Source organism: Schistocerca gregaria, chromosome X, assembly GCF_023897955.1.
Source record: "Schistocerca gregaria isolate iqSchGreg1 chromosome X, iqSchGreg1.2, whole genome shotgun sequence".
Taxonomy (NCBI): Eukaryota; Metazoa; Arthropoda; class Insecta; order Orthoptera; family Acrididae; genus Schistocerca; species Schistocerca gregaria.
Genome location: NC_064931.1, coordinates 389,980,406 through 390,001,959, shown reverse-complemented (window position 1 = coordinate 390,001,959; position 21,554 = coordinate 389,980,406). Strand labels below are relative to the sequence as shown.

At 44.6% G+C, this 21,554-nt stretch overlaps 1 protein-coding gene across 5 annotated transcripts in view; it reads left to right on the top strand.

The window, feature by feature from the left end:
* The window catches only part of LOC126298779 (1-acyl-sn-glycerol-3-phosphate acyltransferase alpha-like), a 689,206-nt gene that overhangs the window by 429,712 nt on the left and 237,940 nt on the right, over nt 1-21,554 (top strand). For all 5 annotated transcript variants that reach the window (XM_049990236.1, XM_049990235.1, XM_049990237.1 and 2 more), the window contains one exon: nt 9,978-10,050. The gene's annotated coding sequence lies outside the window, so the exon portion shown is untranslated. The remainder of the gene's footprint in view (nt 1-9,977; nt 10,051-21,554) is intronic.

Here is a 21,554-nt window from a genome sequence, read left to right as displayed (position 1 = left end):
TAGTTTGTGGGTCTGCTCAATTTGCTGAAATCATCAAGCCAAGTGAAGGTCTTCCAGATTTATAAGTGTATAACACGAATTATTTGGCCTGCGAATTCAAGTAAGTCTTGCCGAAGCCTGTTAAAGAAACTAAGCATTCCAGTTACCCACACATATTAATATATTCCGGTTTAGTGTGCGGTGATCGATTAAATTTCGTGGAGAAACCAACGTTTCGTCTCCACTTGCTAAGGATATTTTCAAGAGAGATTGTAGCTACTATGAAGGCCCGGTTAGCACTCTGGCCCGCTGGTTTTTGTTGTTGTTGTTGTTGTTGTTGTTGTTGTGGTCTTCAGTCCTGAGGCTGGTTTGATGCAGCTCTCCATGCTACTCTATACTGTGCAAGCTTCTTCATCTCCCAGTACCTACTGCAACCTACATCCTTCTGAATCTGCTTAGAGTAGTCATCTCTTGGTGTCCCTCTACGATTTTTACCCTCCACACTGCCCTCCAATACAATTGGTGATTCCTTGATGCCTCAGAACATGTCCTACCAACCGATCCCTTCTTCTAGTTAAGTTGTGCCACAAACTTCTCTTCTCCCCAATCCTATTCAATACTTCCTCATTAGTTATGTGATATACCCATCTAATCTTCAGCGTTCTTCTGTAGCACCACATTTCGAAAGCTTCTATTCTCTTCTTGTCCAAACTATTTATCGTCCATGTTTCACTTCCATACATGGCTACACTCCATACAAATACTTCCTGACACTTAAATCTATGCTCGATGTTAACAAATTTCTCTTCTTCAGAAACGCTTTCCTTGCCATTGCCAGTCTACGCTTTATATCCTCTCTACTTCGACCATCATCAGTTATTTTGCTCCCCGCTGGTAACGTACGTGAAATTTCGTTTCTGTGCACTTCCACGCAGAGTAATGACGACACATACACTCCTGGAAATTGAAATAAGAACACCGTGAATTCATTGTCCCAGGAAGGGGAAACTTTATTGACACATTCCTGGGGTCAGATACATCACATGATCACACTGACAGAACCACAGGCACATAGACACAGGCAACAGAGCATGCACAATGTCGGCACTAGTACAGTGTATATCCACCTTTCGCAGCAATGCAGGCTGCTATTCTCCCATGGAGACGATCGTAGAGATGCTGGATGTAGTCCTGTGGAACGGCTTGCCATGCCATTTCCACCTGGCGCCTCAGTTGGACCAGCGTTCGTGCTGGACGTGCAGACCGCGTGAGACGACGCTTCATACAGTCCCAAACATGCTCAATGGGGGACAGATCCGGAGATCTTGCTGGCCAGGGTAGTTGACTTACACCTTCTAGAGCACGTTGGGTGGCACAGGATACATGCGGACGTGCTTTGTCCTGTTGGAACAGCAAGTTCACTTGCCGGTCTAGGAATGGTAGAACGATGGGTTCGATGACGGTTTGGATGTACCGTGCAGTATTCAGTGTCCCCTCGACGATCACCAGAGGTGTACGGCCAGTGTAGGAGATCGCTCCCCACACTATGATGCCGGGTGTTGGCCCTGTGTGCCTCGGTCGTATGCAGTCCTGATTGTGGCGCTCACCTGCACGGCGCCAAACACACATACGACCATCATTGGCACCAAGGCAGAAGCGACTCTCATCGCTGAAGACGACACGTCTCCATTCGTCCCTCCATTCACGCCTGTCACGACACCACTGGAGGCGGGCTGCACGATGTTGGGGCGTGAGCGGAAGACGGCCTAACGGTGTGTGGGACCGTATCCCAGCTTCATGGAGACGGTTGCGAATGGTCCTCGCCGATACCCCAGGAGCAACAGTGTCCCTAATTTGCTGGGAAGTGGCGGTGCGGTCCCCTACGGCACTGCGTAGGATCCTACGGTCTTGGCGTGCATCCGTGCGTCGCTGCGGTCCGGTCCCAGGTCGACGGGCACGTGCACCTTTCGCCGACCACTGGCGACAACATCGATGTAGTGTGGAGACCTCACGCCTCACGTGTTGAGCAATTCGGCGGTACGTCCACCCGGCCTCCCGCATGCCCACTATACGCCCTCGCTCAAAGTCCGTCAACTGCACATACGGTTCACGTCCACGCTGTCGCGGCATGCTACCAGTGTTAAAGACTGCGATGGAGCTCCGTATGCCACGGCAAACTGGCTGACACTGACGGCGGCGGTGCACAAATGCTGCGCAGCTAGCGCCATTCGACGGCCAACACCGCGGTTCCTGGTGTGTCCGCTGTGCCGTGCGTGTGATCATTGCTTGTACAGCCCTCTCGCAGTGTCCGGAGCAAGTATGGTGGGTCTGACACACCGGTGTCAATGTGTTCTTTTTTCCATTTCCAGGAGTGTATTTTCACGCCTTAGAGCGCAGTCGGCCGTTGTCCGTAGCTGTAGCTATCGTCTGATATTGCAATCGGTCCACGGTGGGAGTCTAGTACACATCGCTCTAAGCGACATAGAGAGACATTGTTCGCCAAGAACTATAGTAGAAGTACAGGGTGGTTAAAATTGAACTTCGCTACTTAAGAGGCCCTACACGAAAAACGGTTTGTCGTAGGACGATGAAACTTTGTGGAAACATTTGTAAGAGCACGCGGAAGACAAATAACGAATAAACCACAGAAACATACAAATTTTAATTTCTACATGAAAGAGTAACGCATATTAATTGGGTACCATGTTAACGTACCAGGTTACAAAAGTTGCTCAGTGTGACGACCATCTCCATCCACGATGGTCTCGAGCCACACTAGACATGCCGTTTCACTGTTACTGGCTGCACTTTTAGAACGGTGGATCGTGGAATGTTCCGCTTTCGTGACGCAACTGGTGCACTGCTTGAAGATGGCGAATTGCTTCCCCAGCGTTCCCAGTCTTGGCACCAGTAGCTTATTCAAAAGTTTGTGGCGCAGTTGGCCATCGGCCTGTCCGAGAAGCAATTTCCAAATAGCTAATTAATTCGAACTTCCAAACTTTGTTCTTAAAACCAAATGGGGAAAGAGGACCTCTCCACGTTCGTTTAATGCGTCGAAACTCTTGAAGAGCAGCTGCACTATTGCTGTTGTTTTGATAAAACAGCTTTACGAGTAAAGCCCCGCTCACCTCCTCCAGACCGATGCTGATTGACTGCAACTGTAATGCAGACTGATGGTTGTGTTTCAACCGTACGTCGCCAGACCACTACCGGCGCCTAACGGCAAGTGATGACACTAACTCTACTACCAACGCAATTCTGCAGAGCGCGCAGTCTGAAGATCATTCGAATAACGTTGGATACCCATAGGGTATATAATTTTCCCTCTATACTGGCTTAAGTAGCCAAAGTTTAGATATAACCACCCTGTGGTGTCCGGTCTTTCGGGCATGTCCGAAAGAATAGACACCACATATGGACGGAGGCGACAAAAGTCGTGGGATAGCGATATGCACATATACAGACGGCCGTAGTATCGCGTATACAAGGTATAAAAGGATATTGCGTTGGTGGAGCAGTGATTCGTACTCAGATTCAATGGCTCTGAGCACTATGGGACTTAACATCTGAGGTCATGAGACCCTAGACTTAGAACTACTTAAACCTAACTAACCTAAGGACATCAGACAAAACCATGCCCGAGGCAGGACTCGAACCGTTTCGACTGAAGCGCCTAGAACCGCTCGGCCACAGAGGCCGGCTGATTTGTACTCAATTTATTCATGTGAAAAGGTTTGCGACGTGATTATGGCCGCACGACGGGAATTAACAGACTCTGAACGCGGAATTATAGTTGGACCTAGACGCATGGGACACTCCATTTCGAGTGGCGAATTTGGCGTTAATGGGCTATGGCAGCAGACGACCGACACTAGTCCCTTTGCTAATAGTATGCCATCGCCTGCAGTGCCTCTTCTCGGGTCGTGACCATATGTATTGCAGCCTAGACGACTGCAAAACGGAGGCCTGGTCAGATGCGTCCCGATCAGTTGGTAAGAGCTGATGGTAGGGTTCAAGTGTGGCGCCGACCCCACGAACCCATGGGCCCAAGTTGACAAGAAGGCACTGTACAATGTGGTGGTGGCTCCATAAAGGTGTGGCCTCTGTTTACATTGAATGGGCCAGGTCTTCTGGCCAAGCTGAACCAATCATTGACTGGAAATGGTTATGTTTGGCTACACTGAGACCAGTTGCAACCATTCATGGACTTCATGAGAGTGCGCAGTGTCACTGGGTGACAACCGTTGACGATTGGTTTGAAGAACATTCTGGACAATTCGAGCGAATGATATAGCCAGCCAGATCGGCCGACATGAATCACATCAAACATTTATGGGACATAATCAATAGGTCAGTGCGTGCATAAAATCCTGCACCGGCAACACTTTCGCAATTATGGACGGCTATAGAGGTAGCAAGACTCAGTATTGCTACAGGGAACTTCAGCGACATTTTTAGTCCATGCTACGGCGAGTTGCTGCGATACGCCGGGCAAAAGGAGGTCCGACAGAATATTAGGAGGTATCCCATGACTTTTGTCACCTCAGTGTGTAATTAAGGTGTAGTCGACCAGTAATGAATTCAGTGCAAATGCACTCCAGGCACGAAGTCTTGCGGGAATCGGCGAAACGGCGAGTAATGAGGAGGATAATAGGCAAGGGCCACTACATTAGTAGTGTGTGGATAACTTGAAAATTTGGGTCTGACGGGAGGCGTGCGAGGGTAGTCCGTGCAGTTGCGATGACCACTGTGTCTGGATGGCGCAGGGGTCAGAGCTTCTGTGCTTAGTAAGCAGAAGACCCGGGCTCGAACCCCAGTCAGACACAAATTTTGAAGTTTGCCCGTTGATCTGCATCAATGGCCACTGGCAGCTAAAGTCTTTAATTCCTTTGTGTATTGTAGTACTGATGATTTCTTACATTTATATTGGATAAACTCTTAATATTGAACTAAGCGGCGAATTTCAGAAGATATAAAACCTTCTCCTCTCTTCGGCATCTTTGGAACGTTCGGTTTCATGCGTAACAGTAGCAATTCTATAAGAATTAAAAAATGTTTAAAGAGATGATCGAAAAAAGAATTGTATTTAAACTGAACCAAGAGGAAGAAAAAGTATATTTGTTTTGTAAGCGGTAAATAATAATGGAAGATACAAATGTGTTCGGTTTTAAATTATTTTGTTAGTATACCTTTTTTATTCACAACTGACGATTTTTCTTTAACCGATGAAAATGAATAAGGCTTCGAATAAATTTTTTTATCTGTCATTCACGAATAACGAATAATAATTTTTATCTGTATTCGTTATTCGAATATATATTAGGCAACTCTGGTTGAAAGGCATCGAACTCGTCATATAGAACGGAAAAACGATGGTGCATGTTCATGAAATTTCCGTAAATAGTGAAAATTTTAAAGCAGAGAGCAATCACTGGTAAGATTAGCTGTTCAATTGACGTGACTGAAAGAAAGAAGACGTAACAATAGATCAGCACGACTGAAACACTAGAAACGGTTTGATAATTAAGTTTTCATGTAGAAGGGAAGCACACTGAGGCTTTTTGGATTGTGTTTCAGATCCTTCTAGGTGTCTTCATTGTGGACGTCCAGAACATGCCTAGTATTTGCCGTTGCTTCACTTAAAAGTTATCGTTCTCCAAAATAAACAGAACCATCTCTGAAGTATGTACCATCAAGTTATCTGATCGCATCTACTTCGAAAGTCTTCGGTTCCGTCAGTGTGACTTTTATTCCCCATCCGATAGTAGTTATTGGGCAATATGCCAGGCTTTTGATGCGTTCTTCAATCGCGGTTCCACGCCGTAATGACTATCGGAAATCGTTCATATTGCCAGAGCTCCTGAATACCGCCTTGATACAGCCTACCCGTTCAAACCGCTTTGAATACATTTATGAAATGTTGGTAACAATACGGTTCAAATGGCTCTGAGCACTGTGGGACTCAACTTCTGAGGTCATCAGTCCCCTAGAACTTAGAACTACTTAAAGCTAACTAACCTAACGACATCACACACATCCATACCCGAGGCAGGATTCGAACCTGCGACCGTAGCGGTCGCGCGGTTCCAGTCTGTAGAGCCTAGAACCGCTCGGCCACTCCGGCCGGCTTGATAACAATACGTGTGACTCAGTGGATCAGAGCCAGAGTACGAATCCAAAAGTTAGGGGTTCGATCACCAGTTGGTCATAGGTCGTTTCTGTCACTGATGGCTTCTTGAAACTTTTTCTGTTTCCTGCCTTCTGATTATCAGTGTTTCTTCTCTCCAAATATCTGAACTGTTCATCTTCTTCAAAATGACGCGCTTAAGTTTTCATTTTCATTTCTTCTTTGTCTTATACTCTAATCACCTTACATTTCTTTATGTTGATTTTCATTCAGTAAGCGTCCACTCTTCTTCAAAGTCTGACTAGAGTTCTTTGAAGAGCTATTCTTTCATCTCCAGGCAATCTGGGAAAAGGGAGGCAGAGGAGAACATCTACACAATGTGGTCAAAAGTATCCGCACACCTGGCTGAAAATGACTTAGTTCATGACGCCCTTCATCGGTAGTGCTGGAATTCAATCTGGTGTTGGCCCATCCTTAGCCTTAATGACAGCTTCCACTCTCGCAGGTATACGTTCAATCAGGTGCTGGAAGGTTTCTTGGGGAATGACAGCCCATTCTTCATGGAGTACTGCACTGAGGACACTTGTCGATGTCGATCGGTGAGGCCTGGCACGAAGTCGGCGTTCCAAAACATACGAAAGGTGTTCTATAGGATTCAGGTCAGGATTCTGTGCCACCCAGTCCATTACAGGGATGTTATTGCCGTGTAACTACTCCGCCACTGGCTGTGCATTAGGAACAGGTGCTCCATCTTGTTGAAAGATGCAATGGCCATCCCCGAACTGCTCTTCAACAATGGGAAGGAAAAAAGGAGCTTAAAACATCAATGAAGCCCTGTGCTGTGATAGTGCCATGCAAAGCAACAAGGGTACAAGCCCCCTCAATGAAAAACACGACCACACCATAACACCACCGCCCCCTAATTTTACCGTTGGTACTACACACGCTGGAAGATGACTTTTACCGGGCATTCGCCATACCCACACTCTGCCATGGGATCGCCACATTGTGTACAGTGATTCATCACTCCACACAACGTTTTTCCACTGTTCAATTGTAGAATGTTTACGATCCTTTCACGAAGCGAGAGGTCGTTTCGTATTTACCGGTGTGATATGTGGCTTATGAGCAGCCACTCGACCATGAAATCCAAGTTTTCTCACTTCCAGCCTGTCATAGTACTTGCAGTGGATCCTGATGCAATTTATAATTCATGTGTGATGATCTGGATAGATGTTTGGCTATTACATATTACGACCCTCTTCAACTGTTGGCGGTATCTGTCAGTCAATAGACGAGGTCGGCCTGTACGCTTTTGTGCTGTACGTGTCCCTTCACGTTGCCACTTCACTATCAAATCGGAAAAAGTGGACCTAGGGGTGTTTAGGAGTGTGGAAATCTCGCGTACAGACGTATGACACAAGTGACACCCAATCACCTGACCACGTTCGTAGTCCGTGAGTTCCGCGAAGCGCCCATTCTGCTCTCTCACGATGACTAATGACTACTGAGGTCGCTGATATGGAGTACGTGGCAGCAGGTGGTAGCAAAATGTACCTAATACGAAAAAGTATGTTTTTGGTGGTGTCGGGATACTTTTGATCACATAGTGTATACTTCGAGAGAAGAAGGAATTAAGGCTTTCTAATAACTAGAAAAGGTGCAGTGAATGGAGAGAAATATATAGGAAGAAGGAGAACTAAAATTCTAGATGAAGATAATGGAGGAAAAGACAAGGATGAGAAACAGTTGGTCTGGAACAGGATCAAATGGAGGCAGCAATAGTGCCAGTAAACTTCCATTAAGTTGAATGTTTGACGATGATCATCATCATCATAAAATGTAAGTTAGATCATGATACCGCTCCTTGCATATCTGGTAGTGACTTGTAAATGAGCAAAATGTCATATTTCGGAGCCTTCATTAAACGGTAGGTCCCTCTATAATTATAGATAATTAGATACGCGATACAGGTTCAGATTGGGGAAGGTAATCAGCCGCGTCCATTTTTAAAGACATTTACCGTAATGGCAATAGGGAAGCCATGGAAAATCTATGACTGGACGTGATTCGAGGTCGAGATTAATATGCTGCATTGCACTACTTGATTAGGAGCGAGTCGCTAATTGGCACTGTGTCAGCGGCAGCAACAAGAAGTAATTGTATGAAGCTTGACTGGACAGCGGAATTTTCCATGCGTAAGGACCATTTTATGGATCCGTCAATTTTAATTAATACACAGATGGTCCATAGGTGTGGAACCACCCTTCTAATATTAAATCAGTTGGATAAGCAGCTATGTTACAATATGGCGGCTTCCAAAATAGCTGCCATGTAGGTATGTTCGTAATATTCAGATGGAAAGGGGTCATCTGATGTATCAAGCATGCATAGAATTTCATGATAACAACAGTGGTGCGTTTCATTTGAGAATATCTTCATTCATTCTCGAGTTGTGAATTAAATTTCTTCCTTATAGGAGGTGGAATGATGGGTGGCAGCGTTAACACAAGCTGAACTCATCGAGACAGTGTTGGTATTAGGATTGCGCACGAATTCTTAGGATACAATCATGTTAGGCGAATTTGATCGTACCAGTTTGATGCAGCTCTGCACTCTAGTTTATCCTGTGCAAGCCTCTTCATTTCCGAATAACTACTGCAACATACATCCATTTGAACCTGCTTACTGTATCATGCCTTGATCTCCCTCTGCCGTTTTTCCCTGCACACTTCCCTCCATTACCAATTTGACGATTTCTTTATGCCTTTAGATGTGTCCTGTTAACCGAGCCAGTTGTCCCACAAATTTGTTTTTTCTTCAGTTCGATTCAGTATCTCTTGGTTGGTCATTCAATCTACCCTTCTAATCTTCAGAATTTTTCTGTAACTTCACATTTCAAAAGCGTCTATTCCCTTCTTGTCTCAACTGTTCATCATCTACGTTTCATTTCCATACAATAGTGCAGTCCCGAAGAATACCCGGAGAAAGTACTTGCTGACATTTAAATTTACATTCGATGATATACTATTCTTCTTTTTCCGAAACTCTTTTCTTTCTATTGCCAAACTGCATTTTAAATTCTTTCCTCCCGGACTGTCATCAAATAATTTGCTACCGAAATAGCTAACTCATCTACTACTATTAGTGTCTCATTTCCTAATCTAATCCTGTCAGTATCACCTGCTTTCATTCGACTACATGCCATTACCCTTGATTGTCCTTTTGTTGACGTGTATCTCATAACCCATTTTCAAGACGTCTCCATTCCGTTCAGTTGCTCTTCTATGTTCTTTGCCGTTTGTGACAGAATTACGTTGACAAGGGGAAACCTCTAAGTTATTCTTTCTTCCCTGTGAACTTCACCTCCGTAATTAAAGAACTTCGGGTAGATGCTACAACCATGTCCCACTCCCTTGCCAATTACTGCTTTCCTTTCGTGTCCTTTGACCCATTAGAACTGCAGTATGATTTCTGTACAAATTATAAATAATGTTTCGCCCCTTGTACATTATACTTGCTACTTTCAGAAATTCTGGGAGTAGATCCCAATCTGTCTTCTAAGATGAGTCGTAGCGTCATTATTCTTGAACATATGATTTTATATATAAAGATTATGTCTGGCAAGTAATGCCGCGATTGAAGGTCGAAAAATGGTCGTGAACCAGTACGTTAAGACAAATCGTTCGTTCGTCATATGAGCAGTGCTATTGCTTCTGTATCATGTCTGTACATTCTTTCAGGAATAAAAGTGAAATCTTTGTCTATATTGCACCTTTCCCGTTGAGTTAGTGTTAAGTATGTTTGTTTAGCTGCATATGCTATGTTTAGATAACTAATCAGTCTAACTGAAAATAATTTCTTCTTCTAGGATTTTCCAAAGTAATCTTCCACACCTGGCAGTACATCAGGATCCTTTAGGACGTGTAGCAAGAAAAACGAAGGTAAAGTACTGACTAGTTTGGCTAATTAATTACATTATTACTTTTGTTTATTGTAGTTTCAGTAACTACAAGTTGCCCTTTGATCGCTAGACTGTAATAGTGTGGGATCGCTCAGACTTGCAATTTAAGTTTTATATAAAAGTTAATCTGTATGGAGGAAATAGATTAAAGCAATTCTGATTCAAAAATAAATGCTGAACATAGAAATTTTTGATTGGGTGAAGAAAGAAACACAGTAAAAGAAAAGGAAAAGAAATAAAAGACAAGAAAAAGTTGTCATCGATCCGAAGATTGTCTTGGAGACGACTGTACTTGCGGTGTCCCCTTCTGTTTCGGTTTCTTTCCTTGCAGCTCATCCGGTAATCTTACCTTCTTATGTCTCGCTCTTTCTTTGATCAGTCAACTTCTGCTCCACATGGATTCATTCTGCACTACTTCCACACATTTCTGTTAGAGATCATAATTTGCATTCGACAAGAACGTAATGATCTGCGTACAACAAATTCCAGGTGGATGCTGGGAAAACAGCTGTTATTGTAACTTTACTATCTTCGGTCTCTCTATGGGTGGTCACATTGATAGCATGAATCATTTCGAAAGTCAAAAATATCGGCGTCCGCTAAAATGAAGTTTCTTATCGTCCATAGTGTGCACGGTGACAGTTTTGCTGATTCAAAAGGCAAAGTGAAGCTCGGGAACAATGTCGCGGAGAGTTTTAACATACACTGGTGTCCAAAATTAAAGCATGAAACGGAAAGGTTGCATTTATTTTCCCACAAAACTGTATGAACAGGTGGTAAAGTAGAAACAGTGTCAGGGATACAGAACGTAATCAACTGCAACGTGCATAACGGTAGCCATAAATGTTCTTCGTTTTTTCTAACGTAAGACACATTCTGAAAACTGGTCAATGTGCTCAGTATGAGGTGCGACAACCTGTGGCACCAATGTAGGCCTGACAAAGACGGGACATGCTGTGAGTATCATCAATACCATGTTGAGGCAATAACGCCCATTGTTCCTGCAGAGGTGCTCACAAGTCTTGGATAGTGGTTGGTGGACGCTGACGTGATGCAACCTGTCTCCCTAGTACATGACAGACATGCTCTATGGGATTTAAATTAGGAGAGCGAGCAGGCCATGTCATGCGTGCAATATCTTTCGTTTCCAAAAAAACAGCACCTCGCAACAACCACGCACTAGATCACAAGATGTCCTCACTATACCTGACAGCAGTTAAATCTTCACCTCTACAATTTCATGAAGAGGTGTTAGAGTGGTCTACATAATCTCCCCGCACCATTAGGGATCATCCTCGATATCGATCTCTTTCCACAATCTTTGGGTCCCGAAATCGTGTTCTACATTCCCTCCAGATGCGAATCCGTCGGGAAGCACTCTCCAGATTTCAAAGAGGCTCATCTGTGAAAAGAACATTAGCCCACCGTTCGACCGTCCAGGTGGCATGTTGACGGCTCCACTCCAGATCTTCCCTTCAGTGAAGTCACGCCAGAGGTAACCAGAAAGCAGATTTAAAACAATAAAGGCCACTCTACTGAAGCCTTCTGTACAGCGTTTGCCACGATACAACACGTCCAGGGGGTGTTGCGAGGTCAGATGCCAGGTGCAATACAGTACTTGTCCTTAACAGCAGCCGGCTGGAGTGACCGAGCGGTTCTAGGCGCTACAGTCTGGAACCGCGCGACCGCAGGTTCGAATCCTACCTCGGGCATGGATGTGTGTGATGTCCTTAGGTTTAAGTAGTTCTATGTTCTAGGAGACTGATGACCTCAGAAGTTAAGTCCCATAGTGCTCAGAGCCATTTTGAGCCTTGCAGCCAAATAACGATCCACTTTACTGATGTTAGACTATCCCGCTTGACGGATGCACTGACGTCATTGCTGGCGTGGTTGTCCGTTGATCGGACTGCCATCTTCCGTACAGAACACGATTATAACGACATCTGTTGGCAGTTTGTATGATTGTATCGTGAATTAGACATACGACGGGGAAATACCATTTTTTTTTTTTGCTTTAATTATGACACCACTGTAATTATACGGCTGAGGATAAGAAGGTAGTGTGTCACGATATTGTTCATTCTCTCTATCGAAAAAGTAAAGAGGGAAATTCTTCATAAGAATTTTAAGGGAATCGGGGTCTAAGGGGAGGATATAACACGTGTCGCACATGCTGGCGACGTGACCCTGTTGTCCAGATCCAAGGAAGAACTGGTTGATGCGGATGAGTGACAGTGTGGAGACAGCAGCGAGCAAGATCGTTCTCCTGGTGAGTGATTCGAAGACAGAGTATCCGCTGCTGAGCAGGACTCACCCCTATTCGAGAGGCTCACTCCAGCAACTAGTTGCCGGAACACGATACTGCTGCAGGGATCATGATTTTAAATACCTGAGACTGATTTTTACAGAATACTTATCATGTGAGGCTGAGATCAAAGGGAGGATCCAGGCCGGTAACATACGCAGGAAAATGAGGATCGACTGTGTAAAGCGCTGCAAGAACCATTGGCTGACCACCATATGCGTTCCGAAGTCAGCAGAAGTCAAAGCAAGCAGTTCTTGTGGCTGATAGGTTTGGAGCTGCATTTCCCGTAATACTCGCCAAACCGTGCTTTGCGAAACATTCATTTCACGTGCAACTGATAAAGTGGTGATTTTAGAACCGTCATCCACTCGAACAAGCACGGCATCTTCTAAGTCGGGAGTCCGTTTAGTTCGTCGGTTTCCTCGGCCATTGTACTGTGGTACCAGTTGTCCCGTTTCAATGAATCATCGGAATAGTCTTCGAAACATGATGTGAGCCGTACGTCTTCTAGGCGAATATTTGATCCTGTACAACCTGTTCCCATTTGCTTGCCCATACACAATCTTAGAAACAACAGTATCGGTACATGTGTTTCACAGTCAGAGGTATGAGAACGATTTCCCCTTATAACTTCCGACTAGGTCGTTTCCCGACTAGGATCCGTTAACCCGACTTGATGCTTTATTCTCCTAAATAATCCCTGAATGTTTTAACATCATTAGGTGATACCACGAGGACATGATGCAGTTCAGCGTAGTGGGTGAATGACGGTAGAAAGCATGATATTCAATCCAGTGGAAGAGGAATCTTGTAAGTGAGCGTGGTCGCTGTAGCCTAGTCGCGTAAAGTACGGCGAGGAAAGGATGCGACTTCCGCTTCCTAATTACCGGATGGGTGTAATGACTTACGTTGAATTGCGTACCGCTTCACAGTGTCTTATGGAGGGAGGGCAGAAGGAATATGTTTTTGTCGGATAGTTAGTAAAGTACATGTTCCATAATAACACGGGAGAACTGCCGTAAGTCAGTAACGTCCTGCCACGATATTTCGGCACAAAGTCTTTTGGCCATCTTCAGGTGAGCACCGCTGTAGTAGTACTGGCGAGTACGTGCTGAACTCTGCTATTTAAAGCCCTATGAAAGTGGCATTGCGCATGCGCGACACAGTGTACGCATACACAACGACTCCGTGCGCTGCGCCTAGCGCCCTACCGCGGTGAAAGCTTGGCGTTTCGATATCAGATCGATCTTCATCTTTATGCAGATAACTGCGTCGGGTACGGAGTTTCTCTATTAGCGGATTCCAAGCGGCGTTTAACTGAAAACCACTATCTCGATTAATAAGAGTGTCTCTGTCAGACAATCTTATTTCCACTGATTCATTAATAATCGAACTCCAAAAGTTTAATGTATGAGCCACAATTTTTGTATCATTGTAATTCATGGAGTGGCCTGTGGAGATACAATGTTCGGCGATTGCAGACTTGGTGGGTTGAAGAAGGCGAGTATGCCGCTGGTGTTCCACAATGCGTTCCTGCACAGTTCGTATTGTTTGCCCTATGTACGATTTGCCGCAATCACAAGGAATCTTATAAACACCTGATTTACGCAGACCCAGGTCATCCTTAACGGATCCCATCAGTGATGATATTTTAAGAGGAGGGCGAAAGATGACTCTTACTTGATACTTCTTCAATATTCTGCCTATCTGCGAAGAAATATTACCAATAAATGGTAGATAAGCCGTCGACCTGAAGACCTCTTCTTCTTCCTTGTTCCTTCGTTTATAGGTCTGCATTGCTCTATTCACTTGCTTAGATGAAAAGCCATTCATCAGGAATACTTTTTTCAGGTGTTCCAATTCAGTGTGAAGACTGTCGGCATCAGAGATGGTATGGGCACGATGAATTAAAGTTTTAAGAACGCCCACTGTTTGTGCTGGATGGTGGCAACTACTGGCTTGTAGATACAGATCTGTGTGCGTAGGTTTTCTGTACACGGAATGACCAACGCTAGGCGCAGCGCACGGAGTCGTTGTGTATGCGTACACTGTGTCGCGCATGCGCAATGCCACTTTCATAGGGCTTTAAATAGCAGAGTTCAGCACGTACTCGCCAGTACTACTACAGCGGTGCTCACCTGAAGATGGCCAAAAGACTTTGTGCCGAAATATCGTGGCAGGACGTTACTGACTTACGGCAGTTCTCCCGTGTTATTATGGAACAATCAGTACGCCGGGAAAGTTTTAAACATCACAGTAAAGTACATCTCCGTAGATTCGCAAATTCTTGAAATGGTGTGTGGCAATTTAACAACCGGACTGGTGCTGCTACCGGCAAACTGCGAGCGCCCCGCGGTAGGTTGACAATATTTGTATCACTTTGTTATTCTCCCACCCTGAGCGCGACGGAGACGGTTATACTTCGTTCAGTTTCGCTGTGGTAATTGTCCTGTGAAGTCCTTGCGTTAGCGTCTCGGTGGAAATGGCAAAGAGTTCAGATGGAGAAACGAGTTAACCTAAAGTTTCTTGTCAAACTGGGGAAAACTGCTACAGAAGCTCACACCATGTCAAAGGAAGCGTACGGAAGTGAAAGTTTATATCGGACACAAATTTTTGAGTGGGTCAAAAAGGCTAAGCAGCAACGTGAAACGACAGAAAGTAATCCGCGCCCTGGACGACCCTCAGAATCAGAAACGGACAAAATTGAGAAAATTGGTAAACTGATGCGTGAAAATCTTCGTCAGTGTGTCCATCAAAGTTCTGACTGTCGTTTGTGAGGAGACGATGATCTGATTTGTGGAACAGTAAGTCCTGGATGCTGTCATCCACTGCTGTTGGGTGGCATATCATCGACAGTTCCTGTCTCTCTGTGTCTCCTACATGTCTGAACATCACCACTTTGGTTCACTCCGAGACGCCTGGACACTTCCCTTGTTGAGAGCACCTCCTGGCACAAAGTAACAATGCGGACGCGATCGAATCGCGGTATTGACCTTCTAGGCATTGTTGATCTACAGACATCACGAGCCGTGTACCTCCTTCCTGGTGGAATGACTGGAACTGATCGGCTCTCGGACCCCCTCCGTCTAATAGGCGCTGCTCATGCATGGTTGATTACATCTTTGGGCGGATTTAGTGACATCTCCGAACAGTCAGAGGGACTGTGTCTGTGATACAATATCCACAGTCAACGTCTGTCTTCAGGAGTTCTGGAAACCAGGGTGATGCAAAACTTTTTTTGATGTGTGTATCTCGAAACTGCTAACCTGAATTTCCGGAAATCCTTGCAGACTATGCATACCATATCACAGAACTGAACTCTCCGTATGACACAGTCGTGAATACAACCGGTGTTATGCGAGGTCGGTTGTGAATCAAAGAATTTCCTAGCCAATTCCTTCTGTAGACGTAGGTCGACTTTAATGAGAACCGTACTATTGGGAGGAATATGTTTGCTTCCCCTGCCGAACTCTTTCATCTACACACACACACACACACACACACACACAATGTTTGAACAGCCGCGCCTGCGAACTCTTTAATAAAGCATAGTCTGGGGTGGGAAAGGCAGGGAAGGGGAGAGAAGGAGCTGAGAGAGAGGGAGACTCTTTGTATTCCGTCGTAACTTGATCATTAATAAGATACATGCTGAGCCTTTTAGCTACGCGATTTTCTTATTTTGTAGCCAGCAAAGAATAATATTTGTATTTTATTGCACAAAGAAAAAGGTTTCACCTTATTTAACGATTGACGCATTGCTGTTATTTGCTTTGCCAGTCAAATTTACGTGTAGGAGCTTATCTTGTATTTCGAAAGTTTTCTACAGCCAAGCTATTTGCTAACAAAAATTGTTAATTAAACTTCACTTAGCGCGCTGTTTAGCCACTGACTCTGTTTTAGTGAAAATTACTTTACGAGAAACTCAAAAATTTGAAAGTAATTTATGGAAGTCAAATTTTGCGAGGGGTTGTCTTAAGGTTCTAATTATTAACTCAAAACAATTAAGTTACTTAATTATCATAAATAGTTATTGGTTTCTCCGTCCTAAGCTTACTGCAATTAATTAAAGAGAATTTTACACCAGACTCGTTTCGCTTTTATTTACATAGCATCTTCTGTGGTCATAGGCGTTTCTGCCTCTTATTCATATATTCTGCGAACTACTGAGGTTGACGTCGAAAAAAAACTTGGATGTATATATACACTGGTAGTTTTTGGCCTTTTTGCGCTTTGCCTTACGCTGCATTGGCGTTATTTGCACTTCACCTCACTTTTGGAAATGGAACTGCAATTACATGTGTTCACAGTTAGAACAGTAGTACAGTGTTTACATTTGTTCATTGAAAAATAAATGAACAAACATAAGCACGGTAAGAGAAAGTGCAAAAAAGGCAAGAAACTGCTAAGTGTATATGTACCTCAGAGTTGCATTCTACCTCAGTCTCCGCTAACAGGGAAGGAAAAAGCAGTGGTTTGCAGAGTATGTGACCAACAGAACATGCTTTATAAATAAAAACGAAACGCGTTTGGTGTGAAATTCTCGTTAATTGCAGTAAGCTGAAGACGGAGACGCAAATAATAATTGATTTTGGCGGCTGCTGTGGAAGATGGTCATGCAGACAAACATATTATGTAATTATGTTTGTGTTTTGCTGGTACATGTCTGCAGTCCTGTTACGATTTTTAAACCCAGCACAGAGTACCGTTGTGTAACGTTATCACAGGAGACACGGGAATGAATGTTCCAAATATCGTCTGCCACAATATGTACAGGGGAACGCAGAGTGATTTTACGTGTGGTCCAGTGCTCCCGCCCCCTTACTTCTCGTAGCTGAATTGTAACCAACTTGCTTACCTCACGTCTCGTACATGTTGCCCAAATTATTTCTTCCCTGTCGGCCGCGAGCTCTAACTCTTTTGCAATAAACAGTGCATAATAATTTGACAAGTAATGAGGGTTAAATGCTAAGCATAATAATAACCGTAAAATGTCACGATATCAACCAATTTTTGTTTTATTTCATAAATAAAAACGATTTGTAAAGCCAGTCAATCATTAATATTCACTGAAAGATTCCCGGTCTGTAATCATCAGTACCCGAACCCCGAAAAAGTCATAAAAATACTTCAAACGATGTTAGAATCAGCATGAGATCGCACAAATATGTTGTCCGAGGCAAACTTTGCCCATTACTTCCGTCTTTACGCGGAGTTGCACTACACACACTAGTTCGCATGTTGCCAACTCGGAAACCGATCGTAGAGTGCCTGGTGAGCTATCTTAACAGTTTGGCGCCTGCCCTCTCAGGGCGAACTTATGAGTGTTCCAGTTTTTCCACCAATAATCACTGACAGTAATAGAAATTTGTAATTAGCATTTCCTGATGAATCGAGTGATGTTGAAATTATTATTTACAAGTTCTCAGTGCAAATAACGTCGTCATCACGGTGGGAGCTGTATATTAATATTTGAATAGCGAATACAAATAGTGAAAGATTCGTTTCTTGCCGCCCAGCGTGGTAGGTGAATCCCCACTGTCTCTGCTGCAGTACGATTCGGCTCTTGTTCGCCGGGCCCTTCTCACGTTATGTGACCCTCTGGCATGTCGTTCAATGAGGGTGGCTTGAGATCCCACCTACCCAATAGCCTCCTGTGCTGTGCATTAATGATAATGATGAGGTCCCATACGCCGAGGAGCGAGGGGACGATGCGAGAGACCCGCACCGCTGCACTAGGCAAGGTCCTAGTGGAGGTGGTTTGCCATTGCTGACCGTAATGCGGATGAATGATGAAGACGACACAACAACACCCAGTCATCTCGAGGCAGGAAAAATCCCTTACCAAGCCGGGAATCGAACCCGGGACCCCCGGCGCGGGAAGCGAGAACGCTACCGCAAGACCACGAGCTGCGGACTGTGCATTAAAACATAGCGTGTGGGCCCTTTGGTAAAACCGAGGGATAAACTGAAGCATTCAACACCGCCTCCCTAGCTCACGATCGAACCTTCACCTCTCAACCTAACCTAGACCTCGCGCTACGCTACAGATTATCATCTCACTACATATAAAATACCGTATTCACGTCCGGTCAGTATTTGGTTTTTCGGCATTCGAATAGGAATGACGTTGCAACAATTTAAGCTGAGTCGGTGGAAGTATGCAGCAACAATGCACCACCTTATTACACATTGACTGGTGATGCAGATGCTTCCTATGTGGTCCAACTTAATGGATGATGTTGAACGATGTGCCAGACCCTTTCTCGCGGAAGAACCTGGAATCGTAATTGAAGTGGATTCCCGGGTGCTTGAAGATCGGCGTGTCAAAATCTATGCGATAGTGGAAAATCTGAAAGTTGATAATAGATCAGTTTTCAACGTTTTCCACGACATTTTGAATATGCGAACGTTCTCGTATGCTGGTTTCCGCGACTGCTCGTAACATTCCAGAAGCCCGCCGAGTCGGGACAGCGGTGAAAAAGCTGCTCCTGTGAGGTCCTTAATCGCCTAATCACACCGAGACATCGGAGCAGAGCAAGCCGTGGAAACATATGTATTCACCTCCGCCGAAAAAGGCGAGGATTCAATCATCACCGGGAAAAATGGTGACGCGTGTTGTTTAGAATTTATGTGGTGTGGTGCTCAGCGATTATAAACTAAGGAACAAATTGTCACAGGAACATACTACCGAAGTCTCCCGCGTAGGGTACGAGAGGCTGGCAACACGAAGCGTCGCGAGGGACTGTGGCCACCAACTAGTCGCTAGGGGACAACGGCCCACTGAACTCAGTTGTGCTGGAAACAGAGAAATGGAGGTTTCAAAAGAAGAGAAATGGGATGTAGTTGATTTCGTGACAGCGGAAGGAGTGCGGGAAAGGAAAATTCTCCAAAGAATAAATAAACTGGAAGCAGTCTTCATCGCTTAACTTTTTTAATGGTGACCAGTTTCGATCTTTTTATCATAAAATCTTCGGACCATGAAACCGGTCATCATTAAAGAAGCTAAGCGACCAAGACTGCTTCCAGTTTAAGTATAATAATTACATATCGCTGTTTTCCTGTATAAGAAGTATGTTCTTTAAAATGTTATCATCAAAGAATGGCACAAGATGCAAAGGGATCTCCGTTGTACCTGACGAAAATACAGTCTTCATTACAACGATGGTTTCTTTACTTGCTCCGAAAAGAGAACAAGCGGATAACACGTAAAATTTAATCCATAGCCACAGTAATCTTCTGAGTATTTATAACCATCTTTAAATACTAAAGTATCGCTTGATAGTGACAGTTTTACAAGACTGTTCATGTAAATTACATAGACATGATGTTCACAGTTAAAGTAAGAGGATTCCTTTTGGTACTTATCATCTGCAGCAACATATGCAAAGAACGTGTACACACAAGTGTTTCAGAGCATACAGTTTATCGTAAATTGTTGAACATGGAGTTCCGCAGCAGACCACCTCTACGTGTTCACATGTTAACCCAGTGACATTGTGAATTACCGTTGCAGTCGGCAAAGGGCCATTGGGATTCCACCGTCGATCTACGGAAAAGTGTTGGCTGTTCGGGTAAATCACATATTTGTTACACTAGATCGCTGGTCGTCTCCACAGACGCCGTCATCGAGGTGAAAGGCGACTCAAAACTTGCACTGCGCCACGTACGCAGGCAGGTGCGAGCAGTATTATGCTAGGGGAGACATTCTCCTGCGTTTGCCTGGGACCTTGGGTAGTAATCGATGACACGCTCACACATGTGAACCACCTGCATCCCTTCATGCTTGATGCCTTCCCCGAGGGCGATGTCATCTTTCAGCAACATAACTGCCCGTGTCTAGGAGCCAGAGATGTTGTACAGTTGTTTGAGGAGCGTTATAGTGAACTTACGTTGATGTCTCGGCGACCAAATTCACCTGATGTAAATCCTATGAAACATGTCTGGATCGCTATCTGGCGCTAGCACTGCGTACCCAAGTCAGTGGCCCGTTATTTGCGCGAATTACATAACCTGTGCGTAGACATCTAATACCACATACCTCCACAAACCGTCTGATCTCTGATACGCAAAATCAATGATCTATTACGTTCTAGAGAAGGACAAACAATCTATTAAGCAGGTGGTCACAATGTTCTGGCTCATCAGTGTAGATTGAATAATCTGGGGGATAGAACACAAAACTTGATCTCACTGCATTTCGCTGATTCTTAACTGAAACATTTTACTTGGTGACGATCGGACATGGCTGAGAGGTGGAAATTAGAGAGAACGCGCTTCATATGAAACGTAACTCTTCTTTCCCTTTTCCCGTATCTGCAAGCGACCGGCGTGGTTGTTATCGGATGAGTCAGTGTTAATGTTAGAGGGTGGCGGTATGCTCTTCCTGTTGCCACCCCGTTAATCCCCGGGACGGAATTCGTCCACCCCAACTATCTGCGTATAGTGTTATGCGTGTAAAAGTGTGCGAACGTCTTCTAAACGTTCGCAAATCATGCAACTGAGGCAGATCGTGGGTACGAAACCGCTATTGACGTATTATGATGTGGGGAAACCACCTTAGGCAGCGGGCATAGTGGCACCGATATCTGTGGGTTCTACCGACGACCGACATCGGACGAAGGCGGTCGAACTTTTCTAATCAATACGCCGCTACCTGGCGCGGTCGCAATGCAGCCGATCACACCGCACGAAAGTACGGATTTCGAACGACAATCGGTGAAATTCAAATCAGTTTTTTTCCTTCGGTTGTATTTTATTGGTGGACACGAAACCTGGACTGCGAGAAAGTTCAAATGGTTCATCGTTTGTAAAAATGTGTCACATTGAAGGGTGAAAATGTCGAGGAGGAGTAATGCCGTCACCAAGCTTCATGGTCAAAGCTTCTTTTTTTTCGGACGAAATAATTAGAAATTTAATTGCCCCTGTAGGCAAGCACTGTAAGGCAGGTGCTAGTTGGATTTCATGCTGAACATAAGATAACTGAAACCTTGGTAAAAGCTCGAGAAATTTGTTCAGTTCGAATGCTTATTACCATGTTGATGCTATTTCGTATATCATGAAAATAATTCGATCACTCATGTTTGACAAACTTCCAGCTAGACGTGTAGCCGTCCCAACTCAAGTGAGTGCGATAGTAATCGATTCGATGGTAGCAGGTTTAAATGGTTCAAATGGCTCTG